Genomic DNA, 20,135 nt, shown 5'->3' with positions numbered 1-20,135 from the left:
ATTCCTTTGTTTTCCCTTTAAATGATTTTCAGTATCATTAGTCCTTAAAGAATGATAAAAACATTTGATTATTCTGCAGTCAACATATTTCAGTATGCAACTTCCCCTCTAATCCTACCTAAGACATAGATTGGGTCTTTGTCCTAGATACCAGATCAGAAAGGACATCATTGTATAGTGAACATGCTTATACCATGATTCATTGTGCAATCAACCATTTGTCCATCCATTCATTCACTATTGTTTAGCACTTTCTGCAAGTTAGAAGGTATGAGTACACTTGCTCAAATTACATTAGGGGGCAGAGCAGAGATTGAAGCATGTAGAGCCTTACGTGTGCTGAAAGCTATAGGGTGCTATGGAAGAGTTTTGAAGTGAGTGAATTGATCAGACTTGCAGGTTAGAAAGACTAAACTGGCAAGATTGTGGGGAATACCTTAGATGAGGAGAAGCCACGTAGCAGGAATAGCATGTCACAGAAAATTACGGAAATCCAACAGTAAGTGAGGAGGGCCAGGGTTATACAACTGGCAGAGGAAATTTAAGAGAGGAAATAGTTATGAAGGCCACAATGTGGAAAAAATATATCAGGGTCTAGTAGCTTATGGTATGAGATGTATGGAAAAACTAGGTTACTCTTTGGACTCTGGTTAATCAACAACTGTCTTAGGGTTTTCCATAGATTAAATCTTTTAACTTGCAAGCAGCTCTATGAGGAAGGAATTATAACCAGCCTCACATCATGAAGGAGGGCACTGAGGCACAGAACACTTATGCAATTTACCTAAAAGTTAGCTGGGAGTAGCAGAATGAGATCTTTTACCTAGACCATGGGACCCCAGGTCCCATGTTCATAGTCACTGAGAGAAAACAGGAGTTGTCCAGGCAGAGAGGGGAATAGTATTAGATCAGGGAATGGACTAAAAGACACAAGTAATGGCCTGTCAGAGATAGAACATCTTTAAGAACTAAATGATCATTTGTTGTGCTTGGAAAACATGGAGGCAGGTGAGGGCTAGATGGAAAATAGAGCCAGCAGAGGAGACATGCATGGATGAGGGAAAAGCCTTGCATGTCATTCTAAAACTGCTGGGTTTTTCCACCAGAACTGAAAGAAGCTGAGTTATTGAAATTATGAAAGTTCATCAAAAAGACTTTAATTTCTAGAAAACTTTAGTTCAGTTTCTAAACTACCAAAGATGACATTGGACAAGTTGTGTAGTCTCTCTGAATTTCACGACCTTTGTTTTTAAGTGGAGATCATCGGCAAGATTAAATATAAAGGTCTTTGTAAATTCCAAACCTGGCAAACTTTACTTTCATATTTATACTCTGCCTTATTCTAGAAAGGATCAGTGGTGTAAGATTGTTTATAAAACACTTTTAGTACAAGAAAAAAGGTAACTGGAAAAAAAAGCAAAGACTTGTTATCATTGCTTATGTTGTCAAGAAAAAGCAAAAGCATTCCTTGAAACCAGGTACAATGTGTAGTTCTCCCTTGCTGCCTGTTACCTGTTCTTTAGTTCCAACTTCGGATGGGCTTTATATGGTGTTCCCTTCTGGATATTATGTAGGGTGATTCACAGAGGCAAGATTTTTCTTTGGGTAAGAAGCTGGAATTCACAACCAGCTAGAGATGCAATAAAAGCAGATGCAGAAAGTATAGACAAGAGGCTTGCAGAACAAAGGGTGGGAGGGAAGCAAATTGTACCAAAAAAAAAAAAAAAAAGTGCTTTTGATGAATTTCCTCCGGAAGGCTGAAAATAACTGAACTGTTGAAATCTTGCAAAACCCATCTGATCCCACAGGGAGAATATGTTGATCTGCTTCTCTCTCTACCTTCCTATTCTGAATGTATTGAAGTTATGATTTTAAGCAGTCTTGTGGTGATGCTCCCCTAGCACAGCTCCAGTAGAGCAGGCTTAAATAGTGAGGTTAAGAAGAAGCAAGATGACATGCATCACTTTTGTAACGTTGGTGAGTAACTTGCATCACTCCATAGCATATTCACCATGTGAGCATTATGATAACACAAATTCGGTACTGACTAGATTGTGAAATTGCATTAGCAACTTATTTGTCGTACAAAAGGTTTTTTGTTTTAGTGGGTTGAATCCTCTCAGTTCTAAATAAGCCTGCTTATACACAGTAGGTGAGCAAATAAATAGGGCCCTGTATAGACAATATGTCTGTTTTCTGATCGATTCTGACTGCTACTACCAAATTGATTACACAGCAATTCTTTAAACAACCAAAATTAAAAGACTACAAGGTACATTTTTTTCAAATATATGCAAAACTGCCACTTATTGTATTAAATCGATCCACAGACAATGCCTATACCTTTGATTAGTAAACAACTTGAAACGCTTGTGTCCTGTCTTCCTCCCTCCTTCTCTCCTCCCTCTCACTACCCCCCCTTCCTTGTTCAGTCTTCTTAGTTTTTCCTTCTTTCTTCATCCCCTACATTCACATGTGCATGTGCGATATTCACATTTACTGCATCTAAGCATTGTATTTGTTAGTTCACTGTAATGTTCTGCAAGGGTTAGTTGGCAAACAATATATCAACAAAACAAATTATCTGCTTAAAGTGCATGCAAACAGAGAAGAGTTCTTTTGCAGTCTTGAGGTGGGGCAGTGTTTGTGTAGGGGGTTAATGGGAGGTGGGGGGGTTGGGATGGTGGTGCAGTGTTAAGAGAAGATGTAGTCTGTGCGGTTTCTTTGGCAATATCCAAGTCAGTGCTGGATTTATTTTTATTTTTATTTTTTGGCTGCACCACGTGGCATGTAGGATCTTAGTTCCCCCACCAGGAATCAAACCTGCCCCTCACCCCCCCTGCAGTGGAAGTGCAGAGTCTTAACCACTGGACCTCCAGGGAAGTCCCAGTACTGGATTAAAAAAAAAATTATTATGATATTTTGCCCAATATAGTCCTAGACAATTTTGCAGTATTTCTTCCATGATCATTAATGTTATATCTTTAAGCAGAATCTTGGTGGTAAAGACATTTGGCAAAATAAAAGAAAAATTTTACTAATATATAAGTTATATATTTCAAAGACTATAAAGAAGAACTCTGTGAAAGTGAAACAAAAAAAGAAAAAAATCACATTTCCATATCTGTCTCCACATACTCATTTTGACCCAGAATGCAGCTGCTATTTTGAGTGTAGGGTTATAGAGGAAGAATACTGTCTCAGCTGTCTGAGTATTGAACACTGGATGAATTCTACATCTTATCTCTCCAGCTGGAGTCCTGGATATTGGCAGGAGGGGAAATGGGAGAAATTTTGTTTGCTGCAGCTAATCTTACAGTTCATTAGCGCCTTAGTGACTAGTAATCTCACTTCATTATATGTGTTTATTTGGTAGTGTCAGCTTTCCTTTTGAAATGCCCTTAAATAATAACAGCAGTTCCTTTAAGGCTGGTGCTTCACAAAAGTGAAGAATAGAGTTGTGCTGCAACAGACAAAGGTACCATTTCGGCTTTAATCTAAAATGAACAGCCCAGGGTCATTTGGATATTTCAGATTGAGAGATAAAAACTCTTATCTCATGCTGGGAAATGTAATACAAAACTTACAGTCCAGTTTTGAGAGCTCATTTCTGATGAATTTTTATGACTTGCTAAACCTAGAAAAAGGTCCCTTACTTTTTTTTCCTCTTAAATTTAGTAATAAGCCAATGATGTCAATGGTCAGAGTAAGGTGAGAATAAACACATTAAAGGAAAATAAAAGCAATGAATGGGGATCTCTCCCTGGCATTATGTAAGGATTTATGTAAAAAATAAAAAGACATCACTCATATGTCTGCAAGTACATACCTCCCAGCAGCTCAGAATATTGGAAATGATCAAATCCTAACACTAAAATATAAGTTTAAGGCTTATTGTGATATGATTCCTGTGCCCACTAAGGTATTCTCTGATAATTTTAATTCTTTATCTGTAATCTCAGTCAACTAAAAGGTAATATAACCAATTCAAAAGTGCTTGCTTACCCCAGGGACTCAAAATAAAATGCAAATTCTTTGGATCTGTGTCAGGGCCTACTAATAAACATTGCATAAGAATATCTTTTTATTCTTTTAGTGAATAATATTCCTAGTCAGTCTCTACCCTTGATTTCAGTCACCTCCAGGGGAATCAATTTAACTGATACTCTTCAAATAAAAGCATTTCAAGAGACAATTTTCTCTTGTTTCCTGCTGCACTAGTTTATGTAGAGAAAATCTATCAATATATTTTAATAGAAATCAGAAACAACTAAACTCTTTGTGTATTATCATATATTATCTGAGAGAGCATACTCACCGGTATTCTGATTTTAACTTCTCACCTATATTTAATGAAATATTTTTAAGAGATATCACAAATCATTCTGGAAAAATTTCAGAAAATGTCCAGTAAGTGCATCTATGTTTATATCAAGCTTTATTCTTCTTTTGCATTCTCTCTTTTTAAATCTTTTAAATATCAATAATAAGGTGAGGTAGGATAGTGACAGAATATCTCTTTATTACTATAACAAAAAATTAAAATTGTAAAGAAACTAAACCCGTAATTACCAAAAAATATTAGGGCACAATAGTGACATAAAATGTAGTTATCTAGAGTTAAATTGACACATTCAAAATAAGATGACTTATCTTCTAATGGACTTGTCTGTTTTGCTGTAAGTATGTTGGTTATTCACTCACTTAGCAGATATTCAATGAGAGTCCGCTATGTCTGAGATACTGTTTGTGATCTGGGAATCAGAGAAAGTATTAAAATGACAAATAAAACCTCTGACCTCATGGTGAAAAAAATTTATTGAAATTGAGGGAAAACGTCTTGTGGATGATATGTAGTGCCCAGTGACAGACCAGTGCTGCTATTGAGAGCAGCCACAGTAAAAATAGAACAAAACAAAATACTACATAGCATACAAAAAATATGCTGGAGGACAGCAGAAAGTTAGATACAATGAGAACTGAGAACTCGATGGGCCAAGATTCCAGAAAGGGAAGAACTTCAAAAGAGTGATCTGATTATATGTAGTCACTTTTGCCCTTAAAGCACTTTCTGATTATAAATAGGGGCAGGAAGTTGAAAATTTATCCACTGAGAATTTCTGCCGGTGTTCAGAATAAAACAGCAAAATTCTGGACAGAGACTTGGAAGGTGGACTCAAGAGCATAGCTAGTTGCCCTATTGATACGTTAGCCATATTCTGGAGCAGCATAGATTGGCAGGTATAGATTTAAAAACTTAAAAAGAAAGACTCTAAAAAGAAGAATTGAGGTTTCAACAGTTTCCTGAAACACAGGTTAGTGTTGCATACTTATCAAGGGTTAGAGGCTTAAAGAAAACAAGCTCTTTGTTGAAAACCTGGAGACTGAGCCTTACCAAGAGAACAAGTAAGCCACTATTCAAAACAGTGTCTTGCTGGATTAAAGTAATCAGTCCCCAATCTGTAAGTGTAGCAAATGGAAAGCAAACACCTCTCTGGAAGGAGATAGCCTCACCAGGTACTTTTTATTTATATATAATTTCAGATTTAATTGGAAATTGCTTCACATGTCATAACATAAGCAACATGTCTAAAATGCAAGAAAAATATCAAACAACAGAGGAAAATCCAAAAATATTCCAGACACTGCATTTAATCATAAAGGACACTATGACTATGATAAAGATGCTTAAAAATATGAAAAAAAAACATGAAGACAAAGTTGAAATATGGACAATTTAACCAGATTATTGTAATATTCAAAATAATCTAATGGAAGTTGTGTTTCAATATTTTAAAATTAATCAATATAATTCAGCAACTCAATAGACTAAAAAGAATAAACAAAGATATGCTCAAAAGATGCAGGCAAAGCATTGGGCATTATTCAATATCTATTAATGATAAAAATTCTCAGCAAACTAAGAATAAACCTGATCAAGGGAATCTACAAAAACTTATAGCTAACGACATTTACAAGGGTACCAAGGCAATGATGACTCCTTTTAACACTCCTATAAAACATTATACTGAGAGTCTTATGCAATGCAATAAGCCATGGAAAAAAATAAAATGCAGACAGATTAGGAAATCAACAAAAGTTTCTCCATTCTCATGATGCCATGCCTATATAAAAATTATAAAAGAATCCACACAAAAGGATATTAGAACTAGTAAGTTATTTTTCATGGTCACACAGTATAAATTAAATATTTAAAAATCAATTGTATATCTATGTATTAGCAATGAACAATTGGAAACTGAATTTTTTAAGAGTATCATTTGTAATAGTTGCAAAAAGAGCATGAAATACTTAAATGAAATTTTTTAAAAAATGCATGCATAATTTGTATGATTAAACTACAAAACATTGATGAATGTCATCAAAGAAGATCTAAGTAAATGGAGAGATCTACCTTGTCGCTGGATTGAGAGACTCAAGATTATTAGGGTGTTAGCTCTTTCCAAACTAACCTATACATACGCAGTCCCAATCAAACTTCAGCCAAAATGTTTGTATTAAAAAAGTAGTTGATTCTAAGTTTTACATGGAAAGATAATAAACTGAAATAGCCAGAACAATACTGAAAAAAAAGATCAAATTTGAAGGACCCACTATACCTAAATTTAAAAATTAGTATAACATGACAGTGATTAAAATAGTACTATATTGTACTTTATACAAAATTTATCATTAACCAAGATATAAGATCAAAAATTATTTTCAAAATTTTAAAGATAATCTAGGAGAAAACCTTTACAATATTATATTAGATGTATTATACTTCTTAGATATGATACCAAAATCATGGTAGACACACACCAAAAAAATGATAAATTGGAATTCATCAAGATTAAAAACTTCTGTTTTTTGAAAGACAACATTAGGAAAGTTAAAACAATCCACAGACTGTGAGAAAATATTTGCAAATCATGTATCTGGAAAAAGACTCTGTCTAGAATACATAAAGAAATTCCAAAACCAGTGACAAGAAAATAAACAACCCATTAAAATAATGGGCATACAATTTGAAAAGATGCATCACCAAAAAGATATATAGATGGCAAACAAGCACATGAAAATTTTCTGAACATCGTTAGCCTTTAGGGAATTGTGAATTATACCCACAATGTGATACTAACACACACTTGTTAGAATGGCTGAAAAACCAACATCATAAGCAACACATACTGGCCATATCAATTGTGGACAAAGTTGCAGAACAAATGAAATTCAAATATATTTCTGGAATTAATGTAAAATGGGTAAAACTACTTTGGGAAAACATTTAATAATATCTTAATAAAGTTAAACTTATTCTTATTACATGACCCAGCATTCCCACTACTAGGTGTTTACTCCAGTGAAATGAAATGTATGTTCACAAAAAAAAATGATGTAATTGTTCATAGAGACTTTTTTCATTATTAACGGAAATGGGTGCCAGCCTACATTTTCATCAATACTGGAATAAGCAACATGTGATACATCCACACAATGAATTACTATTGGACTGCAGTTACTGGCACATGCAACATCATTGATGGGTCTCACATACATCATGCTAAGTGAAAGAGGTCAGACTCAAAAGACTGCATACTGTATGATACCTTTTACATGGCATCTGTAAAGACAAAATGATTCAGACAGTGAAAAGCTCAGTGTTTGCCAGAGGATGTAGAGAGAGTTTGATTCTGATGAGGCATGAAGAAATTTTTTGATATTATATAAATGTACTATAACTTGAATGTGGTGTTGTTAACTATGCAACTTGTCAAACTTTGCAAAAGTTTGCATGAATAAGGATAGAAATTACTGTATGTAAATTATATTTTAATTTATAAAACCAAATAAACCAGTGTATTTTACTACATTTGTAGAAAAAGATGACAATCTTAATAAATGCAATAAAAACATTTGACAAAGTTTAACTATGAAAGATTTTTTTAAAAATCTCTTAACATACTATATATAATTAGAAAAGAACTTCCTCAGTCTAATGAAGAGTATCTACACAAACTTTTAATAAGCACCTGACTTAATGGTGAGCTACCATAATCAGTAAGAGAAAGAAATAAAGTTTAATTATCAGAAAAGTGGAAATAAATTTCACAATTTTTATTTACCATGATGTATACATAGAAAATCTAAAGAAACTATGGGATTTAATAAGTTGTCTAGGAAGATCTAAAGTTATAGTGTAAATATAAAGAATTCAATTTTATTTTTATATACCACTCACAAATAGAAATGAAAATTTAAGGAATAAATAGCTTGCAACATCATCAAAAAAATCTCAGATATCTGCCAGTGAACCTAATAAAAGGATGTAAAACCTGTACTCTGAATAATCCAAATCACTATTAAAACATTAAAATATCTAAATATTTGGAGAAATATAGCATGTTCAGGTAATGGGACACTCAGTGTTGTGAAGAAGTCAAATCTCCACTCATTGATCTAGAGTTAATGCATTTCCATTAAAAAAGTACAGCCTTGTTTTTTTTCATGTGAAAATTAGCTGATTGTATAATTTATATGGAAATCTACAAGGTCCAGATATTCAAAACAATCTTGAAGAAGAATAAACCTTGAAGACTTACATACAAGACATAGTCTTTATTTTAAATGATGTTAATTAAAGCAGCAGAGATATAGCAAAATGAACAATTTACTAGAGTAGACTCTACAGACACTGTTCCACACATATATGATAAACTGATGTGCAGTGGAGAATGAATGGCAGTTTTATAAAATGGTGCTGGGAAAATTGAATTTGTACCCCAACTGTACATCTTAAAGTCTATTTCAGGTGGATTATAAACATAAATGTGCAAGGTGAAACAATACAGCTTTTAGACTAAAACATGAGAAAATATTTTTATGACCTCAGGTTATCAAAGACTACTTGCAAAGAACATGAAACATTAACAGAGAAAAGAAAGTAAATGATCAATGGAAGCTTATTAAAACTAAGAACATTTTTTCATCAAAAGGAAACATTAAAAAATTAGAAAGTAAGTCACAGATTGGGAGAATCTATTTGTACTACATATAGTTGACAGAGAACTTATATTTAGAACATAAAAATAAATGCTTAGCATCCATATTTAAAAGGAAGACTAATAGACAAATGGGGGAAACTTTAATAGGGAATTCATAGAATAGGATATATAAATGGCCAATGGACACATTAAAAAAGAGGTTTTCAATGTGATTAATCATTTTGAAATGGAAATTCAAACCAAAATAAGGTTCTTCAAATTCCAGCAAGGATGAAGTAATTGAGACAGCTCTGCGGTCCCACTATAACTAACTAGAAATCTGGAAAAACATATGGAATGACTATTTTCAACAATTGACAACACATAGCACAAGAATGTGATTGTTGAGAGGAGGAGAATATTAAAAGCGAACACTAAGATCTCCTCAGCTTTCTGTTGGAAGGCAATTTCCAGACTACAGCACAAGGGCAGGGTATACCCAAACAAGATACAATATTAAGGAAATCTAAGAGAGAATGTGAAATCTGGGATATGTGGGTGGAGAATCAGAAAGGAAGAAAGTATGCTGAGAAAGAGCTCCAGAAATCTTCATAATGTTCCCTTGACTCTGTAGCTGAATACTAAATTTTGCATGTTTAGGGTAAAACTGCACAAGCCTGAACAGAAAGCTGACCTATTCCAAGACCTAAACTTAGGAGAGATACTAACTAGCCAAATTAGAGAGAATCCATTGAAAACTGGGACATTCAGTTCAGATCATGGAAATGTCATAGCTTAATAATAGGGCAAACCTAGCCTTGGAACATTTCTCAATCTTGTCACTATTGATATATTGGCACAGCAGCCAGCGTTGTCTCCAGACATTGCCATCTTGTAGGATAAAATCACCCCTGGTTGAGAACCATTGTCCTAGAGTAAAGTTTACCCTAAGACCTAAACAATAAACCTTGCCTCAAAAAGATCAAGCTCATCTTTAAGAAACTTACTGTCTGCCATTTAAAACAAAATTAAAAGTAAAGAGAGCTAATCACAGATATCAAGCAACAATGTAACATTCATAACATTCTATCAAAATTTATTAAAAATGTGAAGAAACAGGATATTTTGACCAACAATCAGAGGAAAAGGAGTCAATAGAAACAGAGCAAGAAATCACAGCTATCTTTTTAAAAAGTCAAGTGTAAATTCTTTAAAAAATTGTAATAAACTATATATAATATACAATTTACCATTCTAATGGTTCTTAAGTGTCTAGTTCAGTGGCATTAGCACATTCACACTATTGTACAACCATTACCATTATCCATCTCCAGAACTGTTTCATCTTCCCAAACTGAAACTCTGTGCCCATAAACTATAACTCCCAATTCCATTATACTCCCAGCACATGGCAGTCTCTGTTATACTTTCTGTCTCTGTGAATTCGACTTCTCCAGGTACCTCATATAAGTGGAATCATTCAGTATTTGTAATTTTGTAACTGGCTTATTAAAAGAGCTTCTAATTTCATGAACACTGCTATTTATGGAATAGATATCTAGCGAAAGCCTGTTGTATAGTGCAGGAAACTCTGCTCAGTGCTCTGTGGTGACCTAGATGGGAGAGAAATCCAGAAGGGAGGGGATATGTGTATGCATATGGCTGATTCACTTCACTGTATAGCAGAAACTTGCACAACATTGTGAAGCGACTATACTCTAATAAATAATTTTTTTAAAAAAACTGACAGAACTGGAAGAAGAAATGGACAAATTCTCAGGTATAGTCAGAAATTTCAAACAATCTCAATAATTGACAGCAGAAATCAAAAAAATCACTGAGGTATATAAGACCTGCACAAAACTGTCAAAACTTGATTCAATTGACATCTTAAAAATACTCAACTCCAAACTTTTCAGAAATATATTTCTTAACACTTATCTTTTTCAAAATACCTGGGCCATTCATCAATAAAGTCCATATGCTAGTCCAAAGAAAATAACTATCAATAGAGTATTGCAAATATACAGAGTATATATTATGTCCTTTGAAGTAGATATTCTGAAGCACAATGGAATTATATTAAATCAGTAACATAAATATATTCACAAGTACAGGGAAATTAAAACAATACATTTCTAAATGTCACATTACAAGGTAAGTGAGAAAATTTTTGACAGAATTAAAATTAAACCAATTATTATTTATGGGGCTCAGCTAAGGCAGTGCTCAGAGATAAATTGCTAACTTTAAATGATTATATTATAAAAGAAAATATTCTCACAGCAAATCTAATTTTCCATCTAAAATAGCTAGGAAAGGAAAACTTGAAACCAATGAAATAGGAAATGGATAAAAAATAGAATAAGTCAATGAAACCAAAGATGATTTTTTGAAAAGATGATAAAATTGATGAATTTCTATCTAGGCCAATGAAAGAGACAGAAAGAGAGAGAGAAAGGAGAAAAGAGAGAGACTAATTAATTAACAAGGTCAGGAATGAAAGAGACTAATTAATTAACAATGTCAGGAATGAAGGAGGAACATCATAAAACATTCAACAGATGCTAAAAGGATAAAAGGGAAATATTGTAAATGATTTTTTTCTAATAAATTTGACAACTAAGACAAATGGAAAAATCCTTGACAGACACAATATACCAAAACTGAATCAAGAAGAAATGAAAAATCTGAATAGCACTATACCTATTAAATAAAACCTTCTCACAAAGAAAACACCAGGCTCAGATCACTTTTTTGGAGCATCCCATTGAACATTCATGGAAAAAAATAATAACCCCCTCAAGTGCTTTCATAGAGTAGTGGGGAGAAACATGTGATGGTAAACTGGATAAGAACATTATAAGAAGAGTCCTGACCAAATTTCCTCATGTACATACAGGAAAAAATTCTTTTAAAAAAATAAAATGACAAAGCAAATATGTTAATCTGTAAAAAATTAATACATAATAGCCAAGTGGGATTTATCACAAGGAGGCAATCAATGTAATTCACCATATCAACAAATAGAAGAGAAAAAAATATAAGTATTTTAATAAATACAGAGAAAGCATTTTACAAAATTCAGTACCCATTTATAATAAAGAATATGAATGGATAAAGAAATATCTAGAAGATCCTAAAGCTAACTTAATGGCTTTTAAAAAATGAATGTTTACCACATAGGACTGGGAATATGGCAAGACTGTTTACTCTCACTACTTCTGTCCAATATTATTCTGGAAGTTTTAGGTATTTCAATGAGGCAAGAAAAAGAAGTTAAAGAAAAATGGATTGGAAAGGAAAATAAAACATCTTTGTTTGTAAACAACATGGTCAAGTAAGTGGAACCTCATAATATATCTAGATAAAAGTTACTAGAATTAATTATTTAATATATCATGGTCTCAGAATATAAAGTCAATATCAAAAAAGAAAATATATTTCTATATACCAGCAACAAAGTATCATGGATTAAAAATGTGTAAAAATTACATTTACAATAGCATCAAAAATATAAAATTGGGCAAAATTTAATAACATTTATATAAGATCTGTACCATGAAAGCACATATTTAAAAATTTTTTTGAAAGAATTAAATAAATGAAATAATAAATTTATATTATAAAGTTTATGTTTATAAAGTTGAAAAACAATTTTTTAAGATGCCAATTTTCCCCAAATTCATTAATTTATTCTACATAATGCCAATTCAAATAACAGCAGTTGTTTTTTTGGTTTTGTTTTGTTTCGTTGTTTTATTTGGGATTGCAAAGGACTTACACTGGCCAAAATTTAAAACAAAATTGAAGGACTTATAATTATCTGATCAATGCAGTAACCAATGCAATATGGTAGGAATTTAAAGATGTGTATATCAGTACACGAGAAAAGGGAGCCCAGAAATAGATTTCCACATCTATACGTACATTTGATTTTTGATCAAGGTGCCCAAGCAGCTAATTAGGGAAAGAAACGACATTTCCACAAATGATGCTGAAAGAGCTGAATATCTACATGAGAAAAACAAAAACTCAACTCCTACCTTATATTCTGTATAAAAGAAAACAAATTAAAATGCATCCCAGATGTAAAAGTAAGTGCTAAAACTATAAAATTTCTAGAAGAAAATATGGAAGAAACATCCTCACAATGTGGAGATAGGTAGCAATTTCTTAACTAAACACAAAATGCATATTTAATAAGAGAAAAGATTAATAAAACTCACCAAAATTTAAAAGTTCTCTTTGAAAAATACTGTTAAGGTAGTGAAAAGCCAAGGCACAGATTGGAAGAAAGTGTTTTCAGTTCATTTATCTGACCAAGGACAAATATCTGGAAGGTATAAAGAACACCTACAACTCAATATTTTAAAACGAGCCCAATACAAAATTGGCAAAACATTTGAAAAGTCACTTCATAGAATAAAATATACAAACGTCAATAAGTACATAATAAAATGCTCAATAATTTTTAGTCATCAGGGACTATGATAAGGGTATATAAACATTAAACCAGTTAAATCAAAATTAGACACCAAATCTATTTGATCAGTAAATTTAAAATACCATACAATATGTTGGCAATATATAAAACAACTATAACTCTAAAACATTTTATTGGTAATGTAAAATAGTACAACTATTTTGGAAAAGAGTTTGGTATTGTGTTATAAGGCTGCATAAATATTTACCATATAACTCAAATATTCCACTCCTACCTATTTACCCTTGAAAAGTAAAAATAGGTAACACCAAAATTTGTACAAGAATATTCTTAGAAATTTTATTCACAATAGTCCCAAACTGTAAATGACCCAAATGTTCATCAACAAGTGGGGAAATAATCACATTGTAGTATATCCTTACAATGAATTCCTTATTACTCAGGAATAAAGAGAAATGAACTGTTGATACATAAAACAAGAAGGAAGAATATCAGAAATTTTCTAAATGAAAGAAGAGAAAAAAAATTATATATTTCATAATTTTATTTTATATAAACTTTAGTAAAGACGAAGCTTATCTGTAGCCATGGAAAATGGGGTGGTGACCTATGGCTAAGGGTGAAGATGTGACTACAAAGGGCATGGTAGAATTTTTAAGATTATGGAAATGTTCTAAACAGATGCTCCCCAATTTAACAATGATTTGACTTATGATTTTTTGATGTTATGATGGTGCAAAATTGGTATACATTTAGTAGAAACTCTAGTCCAAATTTTTAATTTTGATCTTTCCCAGGCTAGTGATACATGGTATGATACTCTTCTGTTGCTGGGCAATGGCATCAAGCCACAGTTCTTAGTCAGCAACATGATCACAAGGGGCACCAACCAATACACTTACAGACATTCTCTACCCACACAACCATTCTGTTTTTCACATTCAGAACAGTATTCAATTAATTACATGAGCTATGCAACTTTTTATTAAATGTAAAGTAATGTAAAATAATGTAAGTGTTCTGAGCACATTAAAGGTAGGTTAGGCTAAGCTATGATGTTTGGTAGGTTAGGTGTATTAAATGCATTTTTGACTTGGGATATTTTCAGCTCACAATGTGTTTTATCAGGATTTAACCCCATCGGAAGTTGAGGAAGATCTGTATCTTGATTATGGTGGTAGTTACATGGGTAAATGTATTTGTCTAATCTAATCAAACCCTATATTTAAAATGGATACAATTTATTTAATGTTACTGATACTTTAATTCAAAATAGGTTATTATTACCAACCTACCAGAAAGGCTAAGTCTGTGAAAACTAGAACTCTCAAGCACTGCTAGTAGAATTGAAAAATTGAAATTGATACTTCACAAATGTTTCATAGTACTTGCTCAAACAACATACACACATCTCATGGCCCCATACATCTCTGTCTAGGTAGATACTCCACAAAAAATTTATGTTTATTTATGTAAGGTTATTTATAAAAAGGCTGATAGGGGCTTCCCTGGTGGCGCAGTGGTTGAGAGTCTGCCTGCCAATGCAGGGGACACGGGTTCGTGCCCCGGTCCGGGAGGATCCCACGTGCCGCGGAGCGGCTGGGCCCGTGAGCCATGGCCGCTGGGCCTGCGCGACCGGAGCCTGTGCTCCGCAACGGGAGAGAGGCCACAACAGTGAGAGGCCCGCGTACCGCTAAAAAAAAAAAAAAAAGGCTGATAACCGCAACAATTGAAAGAAGTCAAATATACATCAAGAGCAGAATGAATTATAAATTGTAGTGTAGGAGGGGCTTCCCTGGTGGCGCAGTGGTTGAGAGTCCGCCTGCCGATGCAGGGGACGCGGGTTCGTGCCCCGGTCCGGGCAGATCCCACGTGCTGCGGAGCGGCTGGGCCCGTGAGCCATGGCCGCTGAGCCTGCACGTCCGGAGCCTGTGCTCCACAACGGGAGAGGCCACAGCAGTGAGAGGCCCGCGTACCGCAAAAAAAATAAAAATAAGATAAATAAATAAATATATATAAATTGTAGTGTATTCATTAAATGAAATCTGTACAGCAGTTTTCTAGGGCTGCCATAACAAACTACAATAGGCCAGATGGCTTAAACAACAAAATTTTATTTTCTTGCAGTATGGAAGATAGCAGGGTTGATTTCTTTTGAGGTCTCTCTTCTTGACTTATAGATGGCAGTCATCTTCCTGTGCCTGCACAGGGTCCTCCCCCTGTGTATGTCTGAGTCCTATTCTCTTCTTAAAAAGACACCAGTAAATTGGACTGGGGCCCACTTAATTATCTCATTTTAACTTAATTATCTCTTTAAAGACACTATCTCCAAATACAGTCACATTCTGAAGTACTGGGGTTAGGATTTCAACAAATGAATTTTGGGGGTATGCAATTAAACCCATAACAAAGATATAGATATCTTTTGGGGGTGGGGCATTTTTTAGCCTACCACAATGTACACTGTATGTAATGAATTAACCACTCTCCTATGCCTCTAGAATGGCATGAACTTTGTACCGTCTTTGGGAGAGTCAAAGAAATAGACATTCAAATCATGGGTGAAGATGGTCAAAAGGTAAAAAATTCCACTCATAAAATAAGTCCTGGGGATATAATGTACCTCATGATGACTATGATTAATAATACTGTATTGTATAGTTGAAAGTTGCTAAGAGAGTAGATCTTTAAAGTTCTTATCACAAGAAAATAATTTGTAACTCTGTGTGGTGATGGATTAAAAAAAAAATCATTTTCTGTGTTCTGTGGTTCAGATGAGGAACTCTGGTTTGGTCCCGACACATTGGGATGAATAAAAGAAAATGTTATGGCAAAAAGTCACACTTGTAAGAGTGAATAGTTATGGAAAAACTCTATGACAGGCACATTTCTAAGTGTTTTATGTATATTAACATATTTAAACATCATAAGAACCCTAATATCACTACAGCTTTTCACATGAGGAATCTGAGGCACAAAGAGATGAAACTACTTATTTAAGAAAACAAAACTAGTAAATGGCAGAGCCAGGCTTTAAACCAAATAAGCTTGGCCCTTAACCATCATAGTATTGACACTTGAACTTACCCAAAGACCCAAAAGATTGATTTGCCTAATGTAATTGTCTTGAGGTTGTATTTGATCAAGACTATATTTCCCAAGCAATTTCTGTTTAACTCTAAACTAACAGTTCTATCTGTGTTGGTTATATTTTCAAAACAAGATAAGGCTGCTACCTCTTCAGGGTATCCTGAGAATACAATACCATTTCAACAGTTTCCAAGCATCTGAGCATTATTTGATTGGGCTCATCCTTTACTCTATTAAATATGACTTAAAGTAAGCCAAAATTTGGTTGGGGTTTTGAATTACATTTTTCTTTTTCAAAGATTTTATCTTGTCAGTGTTAGAGTATGGGAAAGGGATTTTACTGTAGTGGTAGTTTATTATTACATTTATTTAAAGTTCAATTGAGTTTAAATAACAGGAAATTTAATTTTTGCTCTAAATAGTATAATTGGTGAATGATATTACTTTATACTAAATTAGTGTGATGGCATGGACAATTCCTTTGGTTTCAATAAGAATAAACCACAAAGTATATTTATAAAAAGAACGTAATATTTAAAGCAAAGGATCATTTCTAAGAAATTAAAAATAAGCCCCACAGAAATTGAGTCAGGACAATTCTCCTTCATCAAAACCAAAAATAGAAAGAAAATTACTATTGTTGTTCAACGGAAATTCTAGAACAGACCACAACCCAGATAAAATTTTGGTAGTATGAATGATATTGTAATACACTTGGGGGGCATTATTTAGATAGCTAAATTTTTAATCCTCTTATTCATGCTTTACTTCTATATTAACAATTTCAAATGCATGATAACCAAACAGCTTCAATATTTCCATTGTCACTTTAATTCAGTTTTAAGTATAGTTATTTGTTCCAATTTAATGCATAATTTTTGCAATTAGAATTTGAGTAGAGTTAATTTTTATTCTCTGCAGCTCTGTATTGCTTTACTATGTCTAGACATACCACACATCTTCTGCAATAAACATTTTAGTTTGGCTTCTTAACGCTATTGAGATGTTTACATCATTTACAATGTTTTAGTAATCCATCCATCATAATAATGTCAAGCAAAATTTATTATCCTGGTGCTACTTCTGGTGACAACATCATGAGAAGGAGATTAGCCACAAGAAATCTATTGGTAGCAAAGTAAGACTTTTCTGTACAGAAACTAGTCTAGCACATTTGTGATTGTACTGGGGCTTCTGGTGCAATTGGTATCTTATAGAAATCTCTTCTCTTAAAGATAAGCAAATACCAGAAAACAGTGACATATTTGATCTCTACTTTTCCAATAGGTTTGTTTGCTGTAAAGGGCAGACAAAGAACATGAAAGGCAGTTTATACTGAATAACTGATTAAAATAACTTGAAGCATTAGGGAAATTTGAATTAGTATTGGCATTTGTTATTTTAAAAGTTGTGATGGGGCTTCCCTGGTGGTTAAGAATCCGCCTGCCTGTGCAAGGCATGCGGGTTTGAGCCCTGGTCCTGGAAGATCCCACATGCTGCGAAGCAACTAAGCCCGCATACCACAACTACTGAGCCTGCACTCTAGAGCCCTCCAGCCACAACTACTAAGCCTACGTGTCACAACTACTGAAGCTCGCGCGCCTAGAGCCCATGCTCTGCAGCAAGAGGAGCCACCACAATGAGAAGCCCACGCACCGCAACGAAGAAGAGCCCCGCTCGCTACAACTAGAGAAAGCCCACGCGCAGCAACAAAGACCCAACGCAGCCAAAATTAAATAAATAAATTTATTTTTAAAAAGTTGTGATAAACTCATGGTATTTTAAAAATTATCCATAACAAAAGATCTCAAATTACTTGGCAAATTTTAAAGACAGTTTGAAGCCTTTGTTTTTAATCTAGTGATAATTCTGTAACAACATATTCTGCTTAGAAAGATATAGTCTGTAACTGTCCGTACTAGGACTAAATTTCATGGAGAGAGGTAAGTGAAATAGCTACCTACTGTGCTTATGTAACAATAGGACTATATCCTTTTTTTCCCGAAACTCTGCTTTAAAAAACAAAAAACGCCACAGAGAGTTATTGAAGCAATTTCCAGACTAGATTTTCATTTGCCTGTAAATCTCACAATTCTATTTACAAAAGGTATTCCATTATTTTAAATATCAATATTTGCATTTTAAAAGGATTATTTATTGGTTTGGCAATGGGAGGGGGTGACAGCATGAAATGGATTGGAAAGTCGACAGGAGACAGGATACAATACAGTGTAGAAAGCCTCTGGGATGCTTGAATATGAAATACAATTTCTGGTTTCATAAGTTCCTCATTAAAAAGAAACATAACAGCAAGAATAAAATAGCCTGGATTGATTATTTTTCAGAAAGAGTGCTTACTCATAAAAGATGGAAAGTTTTTGAAATAAAATGATACTAAGAAACTATTTTCATGTGAGCCAGTTTGCTACCTGATCAATTTAATCCACACCCAGGCATTGGAAAGCATGGGTTGAGCAGAAAAACATGTGGCTATGAACTGTGTGATACTGAGTAGAATTTGGAACTAGAATAAAAACAGACGTTAAAGCAACGGTCCAAGAGAACCTTAAAATTACATTCATGTCTAGTACATCACACAAATAGCAGGTGTATTTTATTTCCGATATTTGTGCATTGGTTTTCCATGAGAAACTTCTTGAAAGTTTTTTTTAAAAAAGATTGAAAGGGTGAAACATATTGGGTTGACCAAAAAGTGCCTTTGGTTTTTAAGTAAAAATAAAAGATGCATTTTACATTTTCACCAAGAACTTTATTGAACAATGTATTCACTGTTTTGTTCAACTACCTTCTACCATTTTTCAGGCAACTTCATAATTCCATCTTCCCAAAACTTATCTTTTTGAGCAAAGAACTGTTTCAGGTGCCTTTTACAGTCTCCCAGGGAATTGAATTTTTTTCTATTAAGAGAATTTTGTAAAGAACAAAATAAATGGAAATCTGAAGGTGCAATGTCTGGTGAATATGCTGATGAATCTGAACTTCCCAGCCACGCTGTAACAGTTTTTGCTTGGTCATCAAAGAAACATGCGGTTTTGCTGCATCATGATGGAAGATTATGCATTTTCTGTTGACTAATTCTGGGTGATTTTTGTCAAGTGCTGCTTTCATTTGGTCTAACTGGGAGCAGTACTTGTTGGAATTAATCCTTTGGTTTTCTGAAAGGAGCTCATAATAGAGGACTCCCTTCCAATCCCTTCATATACACAATATCACCTTCTATGGATGAAGACCAGCCTTTGGTGTGGTTGGTGGTGGTTAATTTCACTTGCCCCATGATCTCTTCTGTTCCACATTGTTGTACAGTGTCCACTTTTCATCGCCCATCACAATTTTTTTTTAAACATCTTTATTGGAGTATAATTGCTTTACAGTGTTGTGTTAGTTTCTGCTTTATAACAAAGTGAATCAGCTATACATATACCTATATCCCCATATCTCCTCCCTCTTGCATCTCCCTCCCACCCTCCCTATCCCACCCCTCTAGGTGGTCACAAAGCACCGAGCTGATCTCCCTGTGCTATGCAGCTGCTTCCCACTAGCTATCCATTTCACATTTGGTAGTGTATATGTGTCCATGCCACTCTCTCACTTTG

This window comes from Globicephala melas, chromosome 2, assembly GCF_963455315.2.
Source record: "Globicephala melas chromosome 2, mGloMel1.2, whole genome shotgun sequence".
Classification (NCBI taxonomy): Eukaryota; Metazoa; Chordata; class Mammalia; order Artiodactyla; family Delphinidae; genus Globicephala; species Globicephala melas.
The sequence above is the reverse complement of the archived record's forward strand: the minus strand, read 5'-3'. Positions refer to the sequence as shown.